This window comes from Carica papaya, chromosome 8, assembly GCF_054855325.1.
Source record: "Carica papaya isolate Zhongbai chromosome 8, ASM5485532v1, whole genome shotgun sequence".
NCBI classification, from domain to species: Eukaryota; Viridiplantae; Streptophyta; class Magnoliopsida; order Brassicales; family Caricaceae; genus Carica; species Carica papaya.
The window spans coordinates 17,553,762-17,573,285 of NC_142316.1; the positions used below are offsets into that span (position 1 = coordinate 17,553,762).

Consider the following 19,524-nt stretch of genomic DNA (forward strand, 5'->3'; position numbering starts at 1 on the left):
GCTTCTTGACTCACATTTGCGTATAAACAAGTGGACCATAGTTCCAGTTGCGCGTAACGTCGAACGACCCGTTTGAAAAAAAATTTGTGCGACACGAGAACTTCCCAGGAGGTCACCCATCCGAGTACTACCCTCGCCCAAGCACACTTAATTGCAGAGTTATGATGGGATCCGTTGCATTAGTGCTGGTATGATCACATCCGTTTAATTTTGCGCTGCAAATACATAAACTCCTTCTCCTTTCTTACCCCTCCCGTCATTTGTTTCCTTGTGCGTGCACACTGCACCTCCCGTGCTCGTTTTAATATCAAGTAAAATGCTACGACGCCGTGACTCACATTTGCGAATAAACCTGAGGACCAAAATTCAAGTCGCGTCTAACGTCTAAAGAATCATCTGCAAAAAAATGGGTGCAACACGAGTACTTCCCAAGTGGTCACCCATCCGAGTACTACTCTCGCCCAAGCACACATAACTGCGGAGTTATGATGGGATCGGTTGCATTAGTGCTGGTATGATCGCACCTGTTTAATTTCGCGCTGCAAATACATAAACTCCTTCTCCTTTCTTCACCCTCCCGTCATTTGTTTCCTTGTGCGTGCACTCTGCATCTTTCTTTCTCCTTCTAATATCAAATAATATGCCCCGGCACCGTGACTCACCTTTGCAAATGAACCAGTGGTTTATAATTCCATTCGCGCGTAACGTCGAACAACCCATCCGAAAAAAAATAGGTGCACCACGAGGGCTTCCCAAGTGGTCACCCATCCGAGTACTACTCTCGCCCAAGCACACTTAACTGCGGAGTTCTGATGGGATCCGGAGCTTTAGTGCAGGTATGATCGCACCTATTTAATTTCGCACTGCAAATACATACACTCCTTCTCCTTTCTTCCCCCTCCCGTCATTTGTTTCCTTGTGCGTTCACACTTCACATCTCATTCTTGTTCTAATATCGATTAAAATGCCCCTGCTTATTGACTCACATTTGCGTATAAACCAGCGGACCCTAGTTCCAGACGCGCGTAACGTCGAACGACCCGTCTGAAAAAAATTGGTGCGACACGAGGACTTCCCAGGAGGTCACCCATCCGAGTACTAATCTCGCCCAAGCACACTTCACTGCGGAGTTCTGATGGGATCCGGTGCATTAGTGCTGGTGTGATCGCACCTGTTTAATTGTTGCGATATGAGTACTTCCCAAGAGGTCACCCATCCGAGTACTACTCTCGCCCAAGCACACTTAACTGCAGAGTTATGATGGGATCCGTTGCATTAGTGCTGGTATGATCACATCCGTTTAATTTCGCGCTGCAAATACATAAACTCCTTCTCCTTTCTTACCCCTCCCGTCATTTGTTTCCTTGTGCGTGCACACTGCACCTCCCGTGCTCGTTTTAATATCAAGTAAAATGCTACGACGCCGTGACTCACATTTGCGAATAAACCTGAGGACCAAAATTCAAGTCGCGTCTAACGTCTAAAGAATCATCTGCAAAAAAATGGGTGCAACACGAGTACTTCCCAAGTGGTCACCCATCCGAGTACTACTCTCGCCCAAGCACACATAACTGCGGAGTTATGATGGGATCGGTTGCATTAGTGCTGGTATGATCGCACCTGTTTAATTTCGCGCTGCAAATACATAAACTCCTTCTCCTTTCTTCCCCCTCCCGTCATTTGTTTCCTTGTGCGTGCACTCTGCATCTTTCTTTCTCCTTCTAATATCAAATAATATGCCCCGGCACCGTGACTCACCTTTGCAAATGAACCAGTGGTTTATAATTCCATTCGCGCGTAACGTCGAACAACCCATCCGAAAAAAAATAAGTGCACCACGAGGGCTTCCCAAGTGGTCACCCATCCGAGTACTACTCTCGCCCAAGCACACTTAACTGCGGAGTTCTGATGGGATCCGGAGCTTTAGTGCAGGTATGATCGCACCTATTTAATTTCGCACTGCAAATACATACACTCCTTCTCCTTTCTTCCCCCTCCCGTCATTTGTTTCCTTGTGCGTTCACACTTCACATCTCATTCTTGTTCTAATATCGATTAAAATGCCCCTGCTTATTGACTCACATTTGCGTATAAACCAGCGGACCCTAGTTCCAGACGCGCGTAACGTCGAACGACCCGTCTGAAAAAAATTGGTGCGACACGAGGACTTCCCAGGAGGTCACCCATCCGAGTACTAATCTCGCCCAAGCACACTTCACTGCGGAGTTCTGATGGGATCCGGTGCATTAGTGCTGGTGTGATCGCACCTGTTTAATTGTTGCGATATGAGTACTTCCCAAGAGGTCACCCATCCGAGTACTACTCTCGCCCAAGCACACTTAACTGCAGAGTTATGATGGGATCCGTTGCATTAGTGCTGGTATGATCACATCCGTTTAATTTCGCGCTGCAAATACATAAACTCCTTCTCCTTTCTTACCCCTCCCGTCATTTGTTTCCTTGTGCGTGCACACTGCACCTCCCGTGCTCGTTTTAATATCAAGTAAAATGCTACGACGCCGTGACTCACATTTGCGAATAAACCTGAGGACCAAAATTCAAGTCGCGTCTAACGTCTAAAGAATCATCTGCAAAAAAATGGGTGCAACACGAGTACTTCCCAAGTGGTCACCCATCCGAGTACTACTCTCGCCCAAGCACACATAACTGCGGAGTTATGATGGGATCGGTTGCATTAGTGCTGGTATGATCGCACCTGTTTAATTTCGCGCTGCAAATACATAAACTCCTTCTCCTTTCTTCCCCCTCCCGTCATTTGTTTCCTTGTGCGTGCACTCTGCATCTTTCTTTCTCCTTCTAATATCAAATAATATGCCCCGGCACCGTGACTCACCTTTGCAAATGAACCAGTGGTTTATAATTCCATTCGCGCGTAACGTCGAACAACCCATCCGAAAAAAAATAGGTGCACCACGAGGGCTTCCTAAGTGGTCACCCATCCGAGTACTACTCTCGCCCAAGCACACTTAACTCCGGAGTTCTGATGGGATCCGGAGCTTTAGTGCAGGTATGATCGCACCTATTTAATTTCGCACTGCAAATACATACACTCCTTCTCCTTTCTTCCCCCTCCCGTCATTTGTTTCCTTGTGCGTTCACACTTCACATCTCATTCTTGTTCTAATATCGATTAAAATGCCCCTGCTTATTGACTCACATTTGCGTATAAACCAGCGGACCCTAGTTCCAGACGCGCGTAACGTCGAACGACCCGTCTGAAAAAAATTGGTGCGACACGAGGACTTCCCAGGAGGTCACCCATCCGAGTACTAATCTCGCCCAAGCACACTTCACTGCGGAGTTCTGATGGGATCCGGTGCATTAGTGCTGGTGTGATCGCACCTGTTTAATTGTTGTGATATGAGTACTTCCCAAGAGGTCACCCATCCGAGTACTACTCTCGCCCAAGCACACTTAACTGCAGAGTTCTGATGGGATCCCGTGCATTATTGCTGGTATGATGCCACTTGTTTAATTTTGCGCTTCGAATACATACGCTCCTTCTGTTTTCTTCCTCCTCCCGTCATTTGTTTCCTTGTGCGTGCGCACTGCACCTCTCCTTCTCGTTCTAATATCGATTAAAATGCTCCTGCTTCTTGACTCACAATTGCGTATAAACCAGCGGACCCCAGTTCTAGTCGCGTGTAACGTCGAACGACCTGTCTGAAAAAAAATTTATGCGACACGAGGAATTCCCAGGAGGTCACCCATTCGAGTTCTACTCTCGCCCAAGCACACTTAACTACAGAGTTCTGATGGGATCCAGTGCATTAATGCTGGTATGATCGCACCCGTTTAATTTCGCGCTGCAAATACATAAACTCCTTCTCCTTTCTTCCCCCTCCCGTCATTTGTTTCTTTGTGCGTGCGCACAGCACCTCCCGGGCTCGTTCTAATATCAAGTAAAATCCTACGGTGCCGTGACTCACATTTGCGAATAATCCTGAGGACCATAATTCAAGTCGCGCGTATCGTCGAAAGAATCATCTGTAAAAAAATGGGTGCAACACGAGGACTTCCTAAGAAAATGGGTGAAATATAAGGACTTCGCAGGAGGTCACCCATCCTAGTGCTACTCTCGCCCAAGCACCCTTAACTTGAGGAGTTCTGATAGAATCCGTTGCATTGGTGCTGGTATGATTTCTCATGGTTCATTCTGCGTTGCAAATACATAAACTTTTTCTCCCTCCATCCCCCCTCCCGTCATTTGTTTCCTTGTGCGTGCACTCTGCATCTCTCCTTCTCATTCTAATATCGATTAAAATGCCCCTGCTTCTTGACTCACATTTGCGTATAAACCAGCGGACCCCAGTTCCAGTCGCGCGTAACGTCGAACGACCCGTCTGGAAAAAAATTTGAGCGACACGAGGACTTCCCAGGAAGTCACCCATCCGAGTACTACTCTCGCCCAAGCACACTTGAAAGCGGAGTTCTGATGGGATCTGGTGCATTAGTGCAGGTATGATCGCACCCGTTTAATTCCGCGCTGCATATACATAAACTCCTTCTCCTTTCTTCCCCCTCCCGTCATTTGTTTCCTTGTGCGTGCACACTGCACCTCTCGTTCTCGTTCAAATATCAAGTAAAATGCCAGGGCGCTGTGACTCACATTTGCGAATAAATTTACGGACCATAATTAAAGTCGTGCGTAACGTCGAACGACACATCTGAAAAAAAAGAAAATGGGTGCAACACGAGAACTTCCCAGGAGGTAACCCATCATTGTACTACTTTCGCCAAAGCACACTTAACTGCGGAGTTCTGATGGGATCCGGTGCATTTGTGCTGGTGTGACCGCACCTGTTTAATTTCGTGCTGAAAATACATACACTATTTCTTCCCTCCCCCGCTCCCATCATTTGTTTCCTTGTGCGTTCACACTGCACCTCTCATTCTCGTTCTAATATCGATTAAAATGCCCCTGATTCTTGACTCACATTTGCGTATAAACCAGCGGACCATAGTTCCAGTCGCGCGTAACGTCGAACGACCCGTCTGAAAAAAAATTGGTGCGACACGAGGACTTCCCAGGTGGTCACCCATCCGAGTACTACTCTCGCCCAAGCACACTTAACTGCAGAGTTCTGATGGGATCCAGTGCATTAGTGCTGGTATGATCGCACCCGTTTAATTCTGCACTGCAAATACATAAACTCCTTCTCCTTTTTTCCCCCTCCAGTCATTTGTTTCCTGTGCTCGATCTAATATCAAGTAAAATGCCACGGCGCCGTGACTCACATTTGCGAATAAACCTGCAGACCATAAATCAAGTCGCGCGTAACGTCGAAAGAATCATCTGCAAAAAGATGGGTGCAACACGAGGACCTCCCAAGAAAATGGGTGAAATATAAGGACTTCGCAGGAGGTCACCCATCCGAGTACTTTACTCGCCCAAGCACTCTTAACTGCAGAGTTCTGATAGAATCCGTTGCATTAGTGCTGGTATGATCCCTCATGTTTCATTCTGCACTGCAAATACATACACTCTTTCTCCTCCCATCTCCCCTCCCGTCATTTGTTTCCTTGTGCGTGCACTCTGCATCTCTCTTTCTCGCTCTAATATCAAGTAATATGCCCCGGCACCGTGGCTCACCTTTGAAAATGAACCAGCGGTTTATAATTCCATTCGCGCGTAACGTCGAACAATCCATCCGAAAAAAAATAGGTGCAACACGAGGGCTTCCCAGGTGGTCACCGATCCGAGTACTACTCTCACCAAAGCACACTTAACTGCGGAGTTCTGATGGGATTCGGGGCTGTAGTGCTGGTATGATTGTACCTGTTTAATTTCGCGCTGCAAATACATACACTCCTTCTCCTTTCTTCCCCCTCCCGTCATTTGTTTCCTTGTGCGTGCGCACTGCACCTCTCGTTCTCGTTCAAATATCAAGTAAAATGCCACGGCGCCGTGACTCACATTTGTGAATAAATCTGCGGACCATAATTAAAGTCGCGCGTAACGTCGAACGGCATATCTGAAAAAAGGAAAATGGGTGCAACACGAGAACTTCCCAGGAGGTAACCCATCATTGTACTACTTTCGCCAAAGCACACTTAACTGCGGAGTTCTGATGGGATCCGGTGCATTAGTGCTCGTGTGACCGCACCTGTTTAATTTCGTGCTGAAAATACATACACTCCTTCTTCCCTCCCCCCCTCTCATCATTTGTTTCCTTGTGCGTTCACACTGCACCTCTCCTTCTTGTTCGAATATGGATTAAAATGCCCCTGATTCTTGACTAACATTTGCGTATAAACCAGTGGACCATAGTTCCAGTCGCGCGTAACGTCGAACGACCCGTCTGAAAAAAAATTGGTGAAATATAAGGACTTCGCAGGAGGTCACCCATCCGAGTACTTTACTTGCCCAAGCACTCTTAACTGCAGAGTTCTGATAGAATCCGTTGCATTAGTGCTGGTATGATCCCTCATGTTTCATTCTGCACTGCAAATACATACACTCTTTCTCCTCCCATCTCCCCTCCCGTCATTTGTTTCCTTGTGCGTGCACTCTGCATCTCTCTTTCTCGCTCTAATATCAAGTAATATGCCCCGGCACCGTGGCTCACCTTTGAAAATGAACCAGCGGTTTATAATTCCATTCGCGCGTAACGTCGAACAACCCATCCGAAAAAAAATAGGTGCAACACGAGGGCTTCCCAGGTGGTCACCGATCCGAGTACTACTCTCACCAAAGCACACTTAACTGCGGAGTTCTGATGGGATCCGGGGCTGTAGTGCTGGTATGATTGTACCTGTTTAATTTCGCGCTGCAAATACATACACTCCTTCTCCTTTCTTCCCCCTCCCGTCATTTGTTTCCTTGTGCGTGCGCACTGCACCTCTCGTTCTCGTTCAAATATCAAGTAAAATGCCACGGCGCCGTGACTCACATTTGCGAATAAATCTGCGGACCATAATTAAAGTCGCGCGTAACGTCGAACGGCATATCTGAAAAAAGGAAAATGGGTGCAACACGAGAACTTCCCAGGAGGTAACCCATCATTGTACTACTTTCGCCAAAGCACACTTAACTGCGGAGTTCTGATGGGATCCGGTGCATTAGTGCTCGTGTGACCGCACCTGTTTAATTTCGTGCTGAAAATACATACACTCCTTCTTCCCTCCCCCCCTCTCATCATTTGTTTCCTTGTGCGTTCACACTGCACCTCTCCTTCTTGTTCGAATATGGATTAAAATGCCCCTGATTCTTGACTAACATTTGCGTATAAACCAGTGGACCATAGTTCCAGTCGCGCGTAACGTCGAACGACCCGTCTGAAAAAAAATTGGTGCGACACGAGGACTTCCCAGGTGGTCACCCATCCGAGTACTACTCTCGCCCAAGCACACTTAACTGCAGAGTTCTGATGGGATCCAGTGCATTAGTGCTGGTATGATCGCACCTGTTTAATTTCGCACTGCAAATACATAAACTCCTTCTCCTTTCTTCCCCCTCCCGTCATTTGTTTCCTTGTGCGTGCGCACTGCACCTCCCGTGCTCGATCTAATATCAAGTAAAATGCCACGGCGCCGTGACTCATATTTGCAAATAAACCTGCAGACCATAAATCAAGTCGCGCATAACGTCGAAAGAATCATCTGCAAAAAGATGGGTGCAACACGAGGACCTCCCAAGAAAATGGGTGAAATATAAGGACTTCGCAGGAGGTCACCCATCCGAGTACTTTACTCGCCCAAGCACCCTTAACTGCAGAGTTCTGATAGAATCCGTTGTATTAGTGCTGGTATGATCCCTCATGTTTCATTCTGCACTGCAAATACATACACTCTTTCTCCTCCCATCCCCCCTCCCGTCATTTGTTTCCTTGTGCGTGCACTCTGCATCTCTCTTTCTCATTCTAATATCAAGTAATATGCCCCGGAACCGTGACTCACCTTTGAAAATGAACCAGCGGTTTATAATTCCATTCGCGCGTAACGTCGAACAACCCATCCGAAAAAAAATAGGTGCAACACAAGGGCTTCCCAGGTGGTCACCGATCCGAGTACTACTCTCACCCAAGCACACTTAACTGCGGAGTTTTGATGGGATCCGGGGCTGCAGTGCTGGTATGATCGCACCTGTTTAATTTCGCGCTGCAAATACATACACTCCTTCTCCTTTCTTCCCCCTCCCGTCATTTGTTTCCTTGTGCGTGCGCACTGCACCTCTCGTTCTCGTTCAAATATCATGTAAAATGCCACGGCGCCGTGACTCACATTTGCGAATAAATCTGCGGACCATAATTAAAGTCGCGCGTAACGTCGAACGGCACATCTGAAAAAAAGAAAATGGGTGCAACACGAGAACTTCCCAGGAGGTAACCCATCATTGTACTACTTTCGCCAAAGCACACTTAACTGCGTAGTTCTGATGGGATCCGGTGCATTAGTGCTGGTGTGACCACACCTGTTTAATTTCGTGCTCAAAATACATACACTCCTTCTTCCCTCCGCCCCTTTTATCATTTGTTTCCTTGTGCGTTCATACTGCACCTCTTCTTCTTGTTCGAATATGGATTAAAATGCCCCTGATTCTTGACTCACATTTGCGTATAAACCAGCGGACCATACTTCCAGTCGCGCGTAACGTCGAACGACCCATCTGAACAAAAATTATTGCGATACGAGGGCTTCCCAATAGATCACCCATCCGAGTACTACTCTCGCCCAAGCACACTTAACTGCAGAGTTCTGATGGGATCCAGTGCATTAGTACTGGTATGATGCCACTTGTTTAATTTTGCGCTTCAAATACATACACTCCTTCTCTTTTCTTCCCCCTCCCGTCATTTGTTTCCTTGTGCGTGCGAACTGCACCTCCCGTACTCATTCTAATATCAAGTAAAATACCACGGCGCCGTGAATCACATTTGCGAATAAACCTGGGGACCATAAATCAAGTCGCGCGTAACGTCGAAAGAATCATCTGCAAAAAGATGGGTGCAACACGAGGACCTCCCAAGAAAATGGGTGAAATATAAGGACTTCGCAGGAGGTCACCCATCCGAGTACTTTTCTCGCCCAAGCACCCTTAACTGCGGAGTTCTGATAGAATCCGTTGCATTAGTGCTGGTATGATCCCTCATGTTTCATTCTGCACTGCAAATACATACACTCTTTCTCCTCCCATCCCCCCTCCCGTCGTTTGTTTCCTTGTGCGTGCACTCTGCATCTCTCTTTTTCATTCTAATATCAAGTAATATGCCCCGGCACCGTGACTCACCTTTGCAAATGAACCAGCGGTTTATAATTCCATTCGCGCGTAACGTCGAACAACCCATCCGAGAAAAAAAAGGTGCAACACGAGGGCTTCCCAAGTGGTCACCCATCCGAGTACTACTCTCGCCCAAGCACACCTAACTGCGGAGTTCTGATGGGATCCGGGGCTTTAGTGCTGGTATGATCGCACCTGTTTAATTCCGCGCTGCAAATACATACACTCCTTCTCCTTTCTTCCCCCTCCGTCATTTGTTTCCTTGTGCGTTCACACTTCATCTCTCCTTCTCGTTCTAATATCGATTAAAATGCCCCTGCTTCTCGACTCACATTTGCGTATAAACCAGCGGACCCTAGTTCCACACGCGCGTAACGTCGAACGACCCGTCTGAAAAAAAATTGGTGCGACACGAGGATTTCCGAGGAGGTCTTCCATCCGAGTACTAATATCGCCCAAGCACACTTAACTGCGGAGTTCTGATGGGATCCGGTGCATTAGTGCTGGTATGATAGCAGCTGTTTAATTTCGCGCTGCAAATACATAAACTCATTCCCCTTTCTTTCACCTCCCGTCATTTGTTTCCTTGTGCGTGCGCACTGCACCTCCCGTTCTTGTTCTAATATAAAGTAAAATGCTACAGTGTCGTGACTCACATTTGCGAATAAACCTGAGGACCATAATTCAAGTCGCGCGTAACGTCGAAAGAATCATCTGCAAAAAAATGGGTGCAACACGAGAACTTCACAAGAAAATGGGTGAAATATAAGGACTTCGCAGGAGGTAACCCATGCTAGTACTACTCTCGTCCAAGCACCCTTACCTACGGAGTTCTGATAGAATCTATTGCGTTAGTGTGGTATGATCGCACCTGTTTCATTTCGCGCTAAAAATACATACACTCCTTCTCCTTCCCTCCCCCTCCCATCAATTGTTTCCTTGTGCGTTCACACTGCACCTCTACTTCTCGTTCTAATATCGATTAAAATGCCCCTGCTTCTTGACTCACATTTGCGTATAAATCAATGGACCCTAGTTCCAGTCGCGCGTAACGTCGTAGGACCCGTCTAAAAAAAAAAATAGTGCGACACGAGGACTTCCCAGGAGGTCACCCATCCGAGTACTACTCTCGCCCAAGCACACTTAGCTGTGGAGTTCTGAAGGGATTCGGTGCATTAGTGCTGGTATGATCGCACCTGTTTAATTTCGCGCTGCAAATAGATAAACTCCTTCTCCTTTCTTCCCCCTCCTGTCATTTGTTTCCTTGTGCCTGCGCACTGCACCTCTCGTTCTCGTTCAAATATCAAGTAAAATGCCACGGCGCCGTGACTCACATTTGCGAATAAATCTGCGGACCATAATTAAAGTCGCGCGTAACGTCGAACGGCACATCTGAAAAAAGGAAAATGGGTGCAACACGAGAACTTCCCAGGAGGTAACCCATCATTGTACTACTTTCGCCAAAGCACACTTAACTGCAGAGTTCTGATGGGATCCAGTGTATTAGTGCTGGTATGATGCCACTTGTTTAATTCCGCACTGCAAATACATACACTCCTTCTCCTTTCTTCCCCCTCCGTCATTTGTTTCCTTGTGCGTTCACACTTCATCTCTCATTCTCGTTCTAATATCGATTAAAATGCCCCTGCTTCTTGACTCACATTTGCGTATAAACCAGCGGACCCTAGTTCTAAACGCGCATAACGTCGAACGACCCGTCTGAAAAAAAATTGGTACGACACAAGGATTTCCCAGGAGGTCACCCATCCGAGTACTAATATCACCCAAGCACACTTAACTGCGGTGTTCTGATGGGATCCGGTGTATTAGTGCTGGTATGATAGCACCTGTTTAATTTCGCGCTGGAAATACATAAACTCATTCTCCTTTCTTCCCCCTCCCGTCATTTGTTTCCTTGTGCGTGCGCACTGCACCTCCCTTTTTCGTTCTAATATCAAGTAAAATGCTATAGCGTCATGACTCACATTTGCGAATAAACCTGAGGACCATAATTCAAGTCGCACGTATCGTCGAAAGAATCATTTGCAAAAAAATGGGTGCAACACGAGGACTTCCTAAGAAAATGGGTGAAATATAAGGACTTCGCAGGAGGTCACCCATCCTAGTGCTACTCTCGCCCAAGCACCCCTAACTTGCGGAGTTATGATAGAATCCGTTGCATTGGTGCTGCAAATACATACACTTTTTCTCCCTCCATCCCCCCTCCCGTCATTTGTTTCCTTGTGCGTGCACTCTGCATCTCTCCTTCTCGTTCTAATATCGATTAAAATGCCCCTACTTCTTGACTCACATTTGCGTATAAACCAGCGGACCCTAGTTCCAGACGCGCGTAACGTCGAACGACCCGTCTGAAAAAAAATTGGTGGGACACAAGGACTTCCCAGGAGGTCACCCATCCGAGTACTAATCTCGCCCAAGCACACTTCACTGCGGAGTTCTGATGGGATCTGGTACATTAGAGCTGGTATGATCGCACCCGTTTAATTTCGGGCTGCAAATACATAAACTCATTCCCCTTTCTTCCCCCTCCCGTCATTTGTTTTCTTGTGCGTGCGCACTGCACCTCCCGTGCTCGTTCTAATATCAAGTAAAATGCTACGGTACCATGACTCACATTTGCAAATTAACCTGAGGACCATAATTCAAGTCGCGTGTATCGTCGAAAGAATCATCTGCAAAAAAATGGGTGCAACACGAGGACTTCCTAAGAAAATGGGTGAAATATAAGGACTTCGCAGGAGGTCACCCATCCTAGTGCTACTCTCGCCCAAGCACCCTTAACTTGCAGAGTTCTGATAGAATCCGTTGCATTGGTGCTGGTATGATTGCTCATGTTTCATTATGCGCTGCAAATACATAAACTTTTTCTCCCTCCATCCCCCCTCCCGTCATTTGTTTCCTTGTGCGTGCACATTGCATCTCTCCTTCTCGTTCTAATATCGATTAAAATGCCCCTGCTTCTAGACTCACATTTGCGTATAAACCAGTGGACCCTAGTTCCAGTCGCGCGTAACGTCGAACGACCCGTCTGAAAAAAAAAATTAGTGCGACACGAGGACTTCCCAAGAGGTCACCCATCCGAGTACTACTCTCGCCCAAGCACACTTAACTGCGGAGTTATGATGGGATCCGCTGCATTTGTGCTGGTATGATCGCACCTGTTTAATTTTGCGCTGCAAATACATAAACTCCTTCTCCTTTCTTCCCCCTCCCGTCATTTGTATCCTTGTGCGTACGCACTGCACCTCTCGTTCTCGTTTAAATATCAAGTAAAATGCCACGGCACGTGACTCAAATTTGCGAATAAATCTACGGACCATAATTAAAGTCGCGCGTAACGTCGAACGACACATCTGAAAAAAAGAAAATGGGTGCAACACGAGAACTTCCCAGGAGGTAACCCATCATTATACTACTTTCGCACAAGCACACTTAACTGCGGTGTTCTGATGGGATCCGGTGCATTTGTGCTGGTATGATCGCACCCGTTTAATTCCGCGCTGCAAATACATAAACTCCTTCTCCTTTCTTCCCCCTCTCGTCATTTGTTCCCTTGTGCGTGCGCACTGCACCTCCCGTGCTCGTTCTAATATCAAGTAAAATGCTACGGTGCCGTGACTCACATTTGCGAATTAACCTGAGGACCATAATTCAAGTCGCGCGTATCGTCGAAAGAATCATCTGCAAAAAAATGGGTGCAACACGAGGACTTCCTAAGAAAATGGGTGAAATATAAGGACTTCGCAGGAGGTCACCCATCATAGTGCTACTCTTGCCTAAGCACCCTTAACTTGCGGAGTTCTGATAGAATCCGTTGCATTGGTACTGGTATGATTGCTCATGTTTCATTATGCGCTGCAAATACATACACTTTTTCTCCCTCCATCCCCCCTCCCGTCATTTGTTTACTTGTGCGTGCACTCTGCATCTCTCCTTCTCATTCTAATATCGATTAAAATGCCTCTGCTTCTTGTCTCACATTTGCGTATAAACCAGCGGACCCTAGTTCCAGTCGCGCGTAACGTCGAACGACCCGTCTGAAAAAAAATTGGTGCGACACGAGGACTTCCCAGGAGGTCACCCATCCGAGTACTAATCTCGCCCAATCACACTTAACTGCGGAGTTCTGATAGGATCCGGTGCATTAGTGCTGGTATGATCGCACCCGTTTAATTCTGCGCTGCAAATACATAAACTCATTCTCCTTTCTTCCCCCTCCCGTCATTTGTTTCCTTGTGCGTGCGCACTGCACCTCCCGTGCTCGTTCTAATATCAAGTAAAATTCTACGGTGCCGTGACTCATATTTGTGAATAAACTTGAGGACCATAATTAAAGTCGCGCGTATCGTCGAAAGAATCATCTGCTAAAAAATGGGTGCAACACGAGAACTTCCTAAGAAAATGGGTGAAATATAAGAACTTCGCAGAAGGTAACCCATGCTAGAACTAATCTCGCCCAAGCACCCTTACCTACGGAGTTCTGATAGAATCCGTTGCATTAGTGCTGGTATGATCGCACCTGTTTCATTTCGTGCTGAAAATACATACACTCCTTCTCCTTCTCCTTCCCTCCCCCTCCCATCAATTAATTCCTTGTGCATTCACACTGCACCTCTGCTTCTCGTTCTAATATCGATTAAAATGCCCCTGCTTCTTGACTCACATTTGCGAATAAACCAGCGGACCCTCGTTCCAGTCGCATGTAAGGTCGAAGGACCCGTCTAAAAAAAAATTTGTGCGACGCGAGAACTTCCCAGGAGGTCACCCATCCGAGTACTACTCTCGCCAAAGCACACTTAACTGTAGAGTTCTGATGGGATCCAGTGCATTAGTGCTGGTATGATGCCATTTGTTTAATTTTGCGCTTCAAATACATACACTCCTTCTCTTTTCTTCCTCATCCTGTCATTTGTTTCCTTGTGCGTGCGCACTGCACCTCCCGTACTCGTTCTAATATCAAGTAAAATGCCACGATGATCGCACCCGTTTAATTCAACGCTGCAAATAGATAAACTCCTTCTCCTTTCTTCCCCCTCCCGTCATTTGTTTCCTTGTGCGTGCGCACTGCACCTCTTGTTCTCGTTCAAATATCAAGTAAAATGCCACGGTGCGGTGACTCTCGTTTGCGAATAAATCTGCGGACCATAATTAAAGTCGCGCGTAACGTCGAACGGCACATCTGAAAAAAAGAAGATGGGTGCAACACGAGGACTTCACAAGAAAATGGGTGAAATATAAGGACTTCGCAGGAGGTAACCCATGCTAGTACTACTCTCGCCCAAGCACCCTTACCTACGGAGTTCTGATAGAATCCGTTGCATTAGTGCTGGTATGATCGCACCTGTTTCATTTCGTGCTGAAAATACATACACTCCTTCTCCTTCCCTCCCCCTCCCATCAATTGTTTCCTTGTGTGTTCACACTGCACCTCTCCTTCTCGTTCTAATATCGATTAAAATGCCCCTGCTTCTTGACTCACAATTGCGTATAAACCAGCGGACCCCATTTCCAGTCGCGCGTAACGTCGAACGACCCGTCTAAAAAAAAAATTGGTGCGACACGAGGACTTCCCAGGAGGACATCCATCCGAGTACAAATCTCACCCAAGCACACTTAACTGCAGAGTTCTGATGGGATCCGGGGCTTTAGTGCTGGTATGATCGCACCTGTTTAGTTTCGCGCTACAAATACATACACTCCTTCTCCTTTCTTCCCCCTCCCGTCATTTGTTTCCTTGTGCGTTAAGACTTCACCTCTCATTCTCGTTCTAATATCGATTAAAATGCCCCTGCTTCTTGACTCACATTTGCGTATAAACCAGCGGACCCTAGTTCCAGACGCGCGTAACGTCGAACGACCCGTCTGGAAAAAAATTGGTGCGACACGAGGACTTCCTAGGAGGTCACCCATCCGAGTGCTAATCTCGCCCAATCACACTTCACTGCGGAGTTCTGATGGGATCCGGTGCATTAGTGCTGGTATGATCGCACCTCTTTAATTTTGCGCCGCAAATACATAAACTCATTCTCCTTTCTTCCCCCTCCCGTCATTTGTTTCCTTGTGCGTGCGCACTGCATCTCCCGTGCTCGTTCTAATATCAAGTAAAATGCTACGGTGCCGTGACTCACATTTGTGAATAAACTTGAGGACCATAATTAAAGTCGCGTGTATCGTCGAAAGAATCATCTGCAAAAAAATGGGTGCAACACGAGGACTTCCTAAGAAAATGGGTGAAATATAAGGACTTCGCAGAAGGTAACCCATGCTAGAACTACTCTCGCCCAAGCACCCTTACCTACGGAGTTCTAATAGAATCCGTTGCATTAGTGCTGGTATGATCGCACCTGTTTCATTTCGTGCTGAAAATACATACACTCCTTCTCCTTCCCTCCCCCTCCCATCAATTGTTTCTTTGTGCGTTCACACTGCACCTCTGCTTCTCGTTCTAATATCGATTAAAATGCCCCTACTTCTTGACTCACATTTGCGTATAAACCAGCGGATCTTCGTTCCAGTCGCGCATAACGTCGAACGACCCGTCTGAAAAAAAATTGGTGCGACACGAGGACTTCCCAGGAGGTCACCCATCCGAGTACTACTCTCGCCCAAGCACACTTAACTGTAGAGTTCTGATGGGATCCAGTGCATTAGTGCTGGTATGATGCCATTTGTTTAATTTTGCGCTTCAAATACATACACTCCTTCTCTTTTCTTCCTCATCCTGTCATTTGTTTCCTTGTGCGTGCGCACTGCACCTCCCGTACTCGTTCTAATATCAAGTAAAATGCCACGATGATCGCACCCGTTTAATTCAACGCTGCAAATAGATAAACTCCTTCTCCTTTCTTCCCCCTCCCGTCATTTGTTTCCTTGTGCGTGCGCACTGCACCTCTTGTTCTCGTTCAAATATCAAGTAAAATGCCACGGTGCGGTGACTCTCGTTTGCGAATAAATCTGCGGACCATAATTAAAGTCGCGCGTATCGTCGAACGGCACATCTGAAAAAAAGAAGATGGGTGCAACACGAGGACTTCACAAGAAAATGGGTGAAATATAAGGACTTCGCAGGAGGTAACCCATGCTAGTACTACTCTCGCCCAAGCACCCTTACCTACGGAGTTTTGATAGAATCTGTTGCATTAGTGCTGGTATGATCGCACCTGTTTCATTTCGTGCTGAAAATACATACACTCCTTCTCCTTCCCTCCCCCTCCCATCAATTGTTTCCTTGTGTGTTCACACTGCACCTCTCCTTCTCGTTCTAATATCGATTAAAATGCCCCTGCTTCTTGACTCACAATTGCGTATAAACTAGCGGACCCCATTTCCAGTCGCGCGTAACGTCGAACGACCCGTCTAAAAAAAAAATTGGTGCGACACGAGGACTTCCCAGGAGGACATCCATCCGAGTACTAATCTCACCCAAGCACACTTAACTGCAGAGTTCTGATGGGATCCGGGGCTTTAGTGCTGGTATGATCGCACCTGTTTAGTTTCGCGCTACAAATACATACACTCCTTCTCCTTTCTTCCCCCTCCCGTCATTTGTTTCCTTGTGCGTTAAGACTTCACCTCTCATTCTCGTTCTAATATCGATTAAAATGCCCCTGCTTCTTGACTCACATTTGCGTATAAACTAGCGGACCCTAGTTCCAGACGCGCGTAACGTCGAACGACCCGTCTGGAAAAAAATTGGTGCGACACGAGGACTTCCTAGGAGGTCACCCATCCGAGTGCTAATCTCGCCCAATCACACTTCACTGCGGAGTTCTGATGGGATCCGGTGCATTAGTGCTGGTATGATCGCACCTCTTTAATTTTGCGCCGCAAATACATAAACTCATTCTCCTTTCTTCCCCCTCCCGTCATTTGTTTCCTTGTGCGTGCGCACTGCATCTCCCGTGCTCGTTCTAATATCAAGTAAAATGCTACGGTGCCGTGACTCACATTTGTGAATAAACTTGAGGACCATAATTAAAGTCGCGTGTATCGTCGAAAGAATCATCTGCAAAAAAATGGGTGCAACACGAGGACTTCCTAAGAAAATGGGTGAAATATAAGGACTTCGCAGAAGGTAACCCATGCTAGAACGACTCTCGCCCAAGCACCCTTACCTACGGAGTTCTAATAGAATCCGTTGCATTAGTGCTGGTATGATCGCACCTGTTTCATTTCGTGCTGAAAATACATACACTCCTTCTCCTTCCCTCCCCCTCCCATCAATTGTTTCTTTGTGCGTTCACACTGCACCTCTGCTTCTCGTTCTAATATCGATTAAAATGCCCCTACTTCTTGATCACATTTGCGTATAAACCAGCGGATCTTCGTTCCAGTCGCGCGTAACGTCGAACGACCCGTCTGAAAAAAAATTGGTGCGACACGAGGACTTCCCAGGAGGTCACCCATCCGAGTACTACTCTCGCCCAAGCACACTTAACTGTAGAGTTCTGATGGGATCCAGTGCATTAGTGCTGGTATGATGCCATTTGTTTAATTTTGCGCTTCAAATACATACACTCCTTCTCTTTTCTTCCTCATCCCGTCATTTGTTTCCTTGTGCGTGCGCATTGCACCTCCCGTACTCGTTCTAATATCAAGTAAAATGCCACGGCGCCATGACTCACATTTGCGAATAATCCTGCGGACCATAAATCAAGTCGCGCGTAACGTCGAAAGAATCATCTGAAAAAAGATGGGTGCAACACGAGGACCTCCCAAGAAAATGGGTGAAATATAAGGACTTCGCAGGAGGTCACCCATCCGAGTACTTTTCTCTCCCAAGCACCCTTAACTGCGGAGTTCTGATAGAATCCGTTGCATTAGTGCTGGTATGATCCCTCATGTTTCATTCTGCACAGCAAATACATACAGTCTTTCTCCTCCCATCCCCCCTCCCGTCATTTGTTTCCTTGTGCGTGCACTCTGCATCTCTCTTTCTCGTTCTAATATCAAGTAATATGACCCGGCACCATGACTCACCTTTGCAAATGAACCAGTGGTTTATAATTCCATTCGCACGTAACGTCGAACAACCCATCCGAAAAAAAATAGGTGCAACACGAGGGCTTCCCAAGTGGTAACCCATCCGAGTACTACCCTCGCCCAAGCACACTTAACTGCAGAGTTCTGATGGGATCCGGAGTTTTGGTGCTGGTATGATCGCACCTGTTTAATTTCGCGCTACAAATACATACACTCCTTCTCCATTCTTCCCCCTCCGGTAATTTGTTTCCTTGTGCGTTCACACTTTACCTCTCATTCACGTTCTAATATTGATTAAAATGCCCCTGATTCTTGACTCAAATTTGCGTATAAACCAGCGGACCCTAGTTCCAGACGCGCGTAACGTCGAACGACCCGTCGGAAAAAAAAATTGGTGCGACACGAGGACTTCCCAGAAGGTCATCCATCCGAGTACTAATCTCACCCAAGCACACTTAACTGCAGAGTTCTGATGGGATCCGGGGCATTAGTGCTGGTATGATCGCACCTTTTTAGTTTCGCACTACAAATACATACACTCCTTCTCCTTTCTTCCCCCTCCCGTCATTTGTTTCCTTGTGTGTTCACACTTCACCTCTCATTCTCGTTCTAATATCGATTAAAATGCCCCTGCTTCTTGACTCACATTTGCGTATAAACCAGCGGACCCTTATTACAGTCGCGCGTAACTTCGAACGACCCGTCTGAAAAAAAATTGGTGCGACACGAGGACTTTCCAGGAAGTCACCCATCCGAGTACTACTCTCGCCCAAGCACACTTAACTACGGAGTTCTGATGGGATCCGGTGCATTAGTGCTGGTATGATCACACCCGTTTAGTTCCGCGCTGCAAATACATAAACTCCTTCTCCTTTCTTCCCCCTCCCGTCATTTGTTTCCTTGTGCGTGCGCATTGCACCTACCGTGCTCGTTCTAATATCAATTAAAATGCTACGGTGCCGTGACTCACATTTGCGAATAAACCAGAGGACCATAATTCAAGTCGCGCGTAACATCGAAAGAATCATCTGCAAAAAAATGGGTGCAATACGATGACTTTCTAAGAAAATAGGTGAAATATAAGGACATCGCATGAGGTCACCCATCCTAGTGCTACTCTCGCCCAAGCACCCTTAACTTGCAGAGTTCTGATAGAATCCGTTGTATTGGTGCTGGTTTGATCGCTCATGTTTCATTCTGCGCTGCAAATACATACACTCTTTCTCCCTCCATCCCCTCTCCCGTCATTTGTTTCCTTGTGCGTGCACTCTGCATCTCTC

General features: G+C 46.8%; 9 non-coding genes and 34 pseudogenes across 9 annotated transcripts; all 43 read right to left on the bottom strand.

The window, feature by feature from the left end:
* Positions 1-83: 83 nt before the first annotated feature.
* Positions 84-202, bottom strand: LOC148245800 (5S ribosomal RNA; annotated as a pseudogene).
* Positions 203-407: 205 nt separating this feature from the next.
* On the bottom strand, positions 408-526 carry LOC148245801 (5S ribosomal RNA; annotated as a pseudogene).
* Positions 527-731: 205 nt separating this feature from the next.
* LOC148245802 (5S ribosomal RNA) lies at positions 732-850 on the bottom strand. The gene has a single exon (XR_015814708.1). It is a non-coding gene; the product is annotated as a 5S ribosomal RNA (ribosomal RNA).
* A 204-nt stretch (positions 851-1,054) lies between these two features.
* On the bottom strand, positions 1,055-1,173 carry LOC148245803 (5S ribosomal RNA). The gene has a single exon (XR_015814862.1). It is a non-coding gene; the product is annotated as a 5S ribosomal RNA (ribosomal RNA).
* A 6-nt stretch (positions 1,174-1,179) lies between these two features.
* On the bottom strand, positions 1,180-1,298 carry LOC148245804 (5S ribosomal RNA; annotated as a pseudogene).
* Positions 1,299-1,503: 205 nt separating this feature from the next.
* On the bottom strand, positions 1,504-1,622 carry LOC148245805 (5S ribosomal RNA; annotated as a pseudogene).
* Positions 1,623-1,827: 205 nt separating this feature from the next.
* On the bottom strand, positions 1,828-1,946 carry LOC148245806 (5S ribosomal RNA). The gene has a single exon (XR_015814918.1). It is a non-coding gene; the product is annotated as a 5S ribosomal RNA (ribosomal RNA).
* Positions 1,947-2,150: 204 nt separating this feature from the next.
* Positions 2,151-2,269, bottom strand: LOC148245807 (5S ribosomal RNA). The gene has a single exon (XR_015814863.1). It is a non-coding gene; the product is annotated as a 5S ribosomal RNA (ribosomal RNA).
* A 6-nt stretch (positions 2,270-2,275) lies between these two features.
* On the bottom strand, positions 2,276-2,394 carry LOC148245808 (5S ribosomal RNA; annotated as a pseudogene).
* Positions 2,395-2,599: 205 nt separating this feature from the next.
* LOC148245809 (5S ribosomal RNA) lies at positions 2,600-2,718 on the bottom strand (annotated as a pseudogene).
* Positions 2,719-2,923: 205 nt separating this feature from the next.
* Positions 2,924-3,042, bottom strand: LOC148245810 (5S ribosomal RNA; annotated as a pseudogene).
* A 204-nt stretch (positions 3,043-3,246) lies between these two features.
* On the bottom strand, positions 3,247-3,365 carry LOC148245811 (5S ribosomal RNA). Its single transcript, XR_015814864.1, has one exon. It is a non-coding gene; the product is annotated as a 5S ribosomal RNA (ribosomal RNA).
* A 330-nt stretch (positions 3,366-3,695) lies between these two features.
* On the bottom strand, positions 3,696-3,814 carry LOC148245812 (5S ribosomal RNA; annotated as a pseudogene).
* A 561-nt stretch (positions 3,815-4,375) lies between these two features.
* On the bottom strand, positions 4,376-4,494 carry LOC148245813 (5S ribosomal RNA; annotated as a pseudogene).
* A 210-nt stretch (positions 4,495-4,704) lies between these two features.
* LOC148245814 (5S ribosomal RNA) lies at positions 4,705-4,823 on the bottom strand (annotated as a pseudogene).
* A 204-nt stretch (positions 4,824-5,027) lies between these two features.
* Positions 5,028-5,146, bottom strand: LOC148245815 (5S ribosomal RNA). The gene has a single exon (XR_015814884.1). It is a non-coding gene; the product is annotated as a 5S ribosomal RNA (ribosomal RNA).
* Positions 5,147-5,683: 537 nt separating this feature from the next.
* Positions 5,684-5,802, bottom strand: LOC148245816 (5S ribosomal RNA; annotated as a pseudogene).
* A 209-nt stretch (positions 5,803-6,011) lies between these two features.
* Positions 6,012-6,130, bottom strand: LOC148245817 (5S ribosomal RNA; annotated as a pseudogene).
* Positions 6,131-6,659: 529 nt separating this feature from the next.
* Positions 6,660-6,778, bottom strand: LOC148245818 (5S ribosomal RNA; annotated as a pseudogene).
* Positions 6,779-6,987: 209 nt separating this feature from the next.
* Positions 6,988-7,106, bottom strand: LOC148245819 (5S ribosomal RNA; annotated as a pseudogene).
* Positions 7,107-7,310: 204 nt separating this feature from the next.
* Positions 7,311-7,429, bottom strand: LOC148245820 (5S ribosomal RNA). Its single transcript, XR_015814829.1, has one exon. It is a non-coding gene; the product is annotated as a 5S ribosomal RNA (ribosomal RNA).
* Positions 7,430-7,989: 560 nt separating this feature from the next.
* On the bottom strand, positions 7,990-8,108 carry LOC148245821 (5S ribosomal RNA; annotated as a pseudogene).
* A 209-nt stretch (positions 8,109-8,317) lies between these two features.
* On the bottom strand, positions 8,318-8,436 carry LOC148245822 (5S ribosomal RNA; annotated as a pseudogene).
* A 204-nt stretch (positions 8,437-8,640) lies between these two features.
* Positions 8,641-8,758, bottom strand: LOC148245823 (5S ribosomal RNA; annotated as a pseudogene).
* Positions 8,759-9,319: 561 nt separating this feature from the next.
* Positions 9,320-9,438, bottom strand: LOC148245824 (5S ribosomal RNA). Its single transcript, XR_015814757.1, has one exon. It is a non-coding gene; the product is annotated as a 5S ribosomal RNA (ribosomal RNA).
* Positions 9,439-9,642: 204 nt separating this feature from the next.
* On the bottom strand, positions 9,643-9,761 carry LOC148245825 (5S ribosomal RNA; annotated as a pseudogene).
* Positions 9,762-10,320: 559 nt separating this feature from the next.
* On the bottom strand, positions 10,321-10,439 carry LOC148245826 (5S ribosomal RNA; annotated as a pseudogene).
* A 532-nt stretch (positions 10,440-10,971) lies between these two features.
* LOC148245827 (5S ribosomal RNA) lies at positions 10,972-11,090 on the bottom strand (annotated as a pseudogene).
* Positions 11,091-11,621: 531 nt separating this feature from the next.
* Positions 11,622-11,740, bottom strand: LOC148245828 (5S ribosomal RNA; annotated as a pseudogene).
* A 563-nt stretch (positions 11,741-12,303) lies between these two features.
* Positions 12,304-12,422, bottom strand: LOC148245829 (5S ribosomal RNA; annotated as a pseudogene).
* Positions 12,423-12,630: 208 nt separating this feature from the next.
* LOC148245830 (5S ribosomal RNA) lies at positions 12,631-12,749 on the bottom strand (annotated as a pseudogene).
* A 561-nt stretch (positions 12,750-13,310) lies between these two features.
* Positions 13,311-13,429, bottom strand: LOC148245831 (5S ribosomal RNA; annotated as a pseudogene).
* A 565-nt stretch (positions 13,430-13,994) lies between these two features.
* Positions 13,995-14,113, bottom strand: LOC148245832 (5S ribosomal RNA; annotated as a pseudogene).
* Positions 14,114-14,811: 698 nt separating this feature from the next.
* LOC148245833 (5S ribosomal RNA) lies at positions 14,812-14,930 on the bottom strand (annotated as a pseudogene).
* A 205-nt stretch (positions 14,931-15,135) lies between these two features.
* Positions 15,136-15,254, bottom strand: LOC148245834 (5S ribosomal RNA; annotated as a pseudogene).
* Positions 15,255-15,811: 557 nt separating this feature from the next.
* Positions 15,812-15,931, bottom strand: LOC148245835 (5S ribosomal RNA; annotated as a pseudogene).
* A 699-nt stretch (positions 15,932-16,630) lies between these two features.
* Positions 16,631-16,749, bottom strand: LOC148245836 (5S ribosomal RNA; annotated as a pseudogene).
* A 205-nt stretch (positions 16,750-16,954) lies between these two features.
* Positions 16,955-17,073, bottom strand: LOC148245837 (5S ribosomal RNA; annotated as a pseudogene).
* A 556-nt stretch (positions 17,074-17,629) lies between these two features.
* On the bottom strand, positions 17,630-17,749 carry LOC148245838 (5S ribosomal RNA; annotated as a pseudogene).
* Positions 17,750-17,985: 236 nt separating this feature from the next.
* Positions 17,986-18,104, bottom strand: LOC148245839 (5S ribosomal RNA; annotated as a pseudogene).
* Positions 18,105-18,310: 206 nt separating this feature from the next.
* On the bottom strand, positions 18,311-18,429 carry LOC148245840 (5S ribosomal RNA). Its single transcript, XR_015815878.1, has one exon. It is a non-coding gene; the product is annotated as a 5S ribosomal RNA (ribosomal RNA).
* Positions 18,430-18,635: 206 nt separating this feature from the next.
* On the bottom strand, positions 18,636-18,754 carry LOC148245841 (5S ribosomal RNA; annotated as a pseudogene).
* A 205-nt stretch (positions 18,755-18,959) lies between these two features.
* LOC148245842 (5S ribosomal RNA) lies at positions 18,960-19,078 on the bottom strand (annotated as a pseudogene).
* Positions 19,079-19,524: the final 446 nt, after the last annotated feature.